Raw genomic sequence first — 2,656 nt, 5'->3', positions numbered from 1 at the left:
CTCTCAGCACTCAGCAATGCAGCAGATGTGGACAGTCTTGAAATAACAGGACAGTCTTTAGCTCAACTGGAAGGTCTAACAAGATGAGATGAAATGCTGGAAATCAGACCTCTGAGCTGCAGCAAACACCTCCTGAAATGCAGGGAGCCCTCCCTAAGAACCAGCAAATCTTCATCATTTTTTCTCCATGGTCTCAATTCCGCATCAGCACCAGAGCAGCCTCCCATTTCAAACCTAACCTTTCCCTCAGCAGAAGCAGGGCTAACCTGGCACTCAAAGCTGAGGGCACAAAACCAGGAATAGCAAACTGTGCTTCAAAGCAGTGGCTGTGCCCGGGTGTCTCATTGCTGCAGCCAGACACCCACCTCCTGGGCAGCCTCTGATCCACAATCACCACACAGACCTCTTTTCAACCAGTACGCCTCAAACTACCTATTTAATTGCCTGATATTCATCTCTTTATGAATCGCTAATTACTATGATCTTATTTGTGTTTGCACTGAATAGATGCCCAGGCAGCATCAGGCTCATTCTGCCACATTACTTGCCAGGTCTTTTACTGAGCTGTGGATGCAGATCTCCAAGTGAATTTTATTCCTTGCATTAAGTTGGCTTTACAGACAAGGCTTTAAACATGGAACAAATTAACTCATTAGCCTCAAATAATCCAGTGACCAAAATAGGCCATGTTTCATGGACTGTTTTCCACCCCATACTGTCCTGGCAGTAACTGCAATGGAGAGGGTGGGATATTTTCTCAGTGGCTGCCCTGGGGATCTCCCCACACGTGCACCAACTTTAGCCCTTACGAAAAGCACCAGCAAGTTTAGAGTAGAAGCTGGACACGCATTTCTGCAGCCAAATCTTGCCGACTGGAAAAGTAAACATTTTCACCAGAAACAGAACAACTGGAAGAAAAACACTGCAGTTCAGACCAGGCAAAATAAGCCTGCCTGCAGTGTGGTGATGAGTTATGAGAAAGAATTTCTGAGCCTCACCTGCCATGGTTTGTATGTGTATGTGGGGTCAATCCTGTCACCTGAGGAATGCATTTTGTCCCCTCTTGCAGGTCTCATATCCCAATGCTCTAAGGAAGCCTGGTGCCTGAGGCCATTTCCCAAGACCCTTCTAAGTTTATTTTCAATGAAACACCATGGATATCCACATAATTTCTCCTCTTTTACATTCAGCTCCAAAGCAAGCTGGCTGGTAAGTGCAGGAACTCAGCCCGTGGGCAGCCAGCTCCCAGCCTGACCCCCAGCCAGGGCTCCATACCAATTGCTCTGCACAGGCTTTTATGGCTCTTTCAGCTGCACTCAGCTTTGATTGTGCCTGATCAAAATGCACATGGCCAGCGTTGATAATCACTGATGATCAGGAGCTTTTAGGAAGCAAATGACGGGGCCAGTGCTCACTTGATAGATCGGGTCATTAGGAGCAGCTGTTTCCCTCCTTGACTGGCTTTTTGAAGGGAATTTGTGTTGTCGTTTTTTCTCTTGCCCCTCTGGGAAGCTGTGTGAAGGTATTTTGGGTGTCTCTGGCTGTTGCACCTTCTTAAAAACATAAAGGTTTTGGTGGGTGTAAGGGGGGAGGTCAGCATAGTCCTGCTGTGTCCTGGCTAGCATGCACAGCAGTGGGTTTGAACAGTAATTTCTGCATAAATCAGCTGCTGATCCTGCTGGTGCTCAAACAGTTCTCCTGGCTGCAAGCGGAGCATCTTTATCATCAGAGACCCCCCCGGTGAGCACAGAGGTATAGGCATGGTGCAGAGGGATTAGAGGCAGTTTCCAGTGCAGTATTTGTGTTCCTGAGCCCTGCCTGCTTAGCTGGGTGGGCTGAAGGTGTGGTGGCCCAGCAGTGAGATTTGGGGGTGAGGGGCTGCCTTGGAGGCAGTGAGGCAGCCCCCATCCTGCTTGGTGCAACCTTGGTGGGCACTGTGCCAGATCAGCCTCCTTCCTCAGTGAACAGCTGTGATTTTCCAGATGAGATTTCAGCACCCCCCAGGACAGAGAAGTGACTGTAATTACCACCCACCATTGCAAAAGAGTACAAATGGGTGGCCACAAATACTCTCACGCCCTGGAGGAACTGAGAAATTAGGGAGTTTGTTACAAACTCCAGCGTGTGTTTTCAGCCCACCTGATGCTTCCTTTCCCTGTCCTTCCTGGGACCTCAAACCAACCATCAGTGGCCTCTCCAGAGCATGTTCCCACCACAGAGATGGAGACAGACCTGCTGCAGTAGCTGAACTTCAGAAAGGGTAGTGTGAACTGGCCTCCAGACCCTGCTGGGCTGCAAGCCCTGGGGAGAAGCCAGGCAAGGAAGAGTGAACCTGTATTTAGAGAAACCCATCAAAGATGGTATGACTGTAGAGATTTGGCAGCCCTGGACTGAAGCCAAGCTTTATACAGCCAAAGTAAGTATTCCTGCCATGGTAGGGTTGAATGCATCCTCAGAGAGGTTTGTCCTTAGATGTCTTGCTGGTCTCTGGGGATGGGATGGGAGTGCACACAAGGTTAATTGTAGGTGTTGAGTATCTGCCTCCCTGAGGACACCTGGTTCAGCCCTCCTTGCTCTGCTGAGACACCGTCTGCTTAGGAATTAATTACAAACGTGAGTTGCAAAAAAAAATATGATTTTGTTTAATAATTAAAAA

The sequence above is a fragment of the Corvus brachyrhynchos genome, unplaced genomic scaffold, assembly GCF_000691975.1.
Source record: "Corvus brachyrhynchos isolate BGI_N302 unplaced genomic scaffold, ASM69197v1 scaffold139, whole genome shotgun sequence".
Lineage (NCBI taxonomy): Eukaryota > Metazoa > Chordata > Aves > Passeriformes > Corvidae > Corvus > Corvus brachyrhynchos.
The sequence above is the reverse complement of the archived record's forward strand: the minus strand, read 5'-3'. Positions refer to the sequence as shown.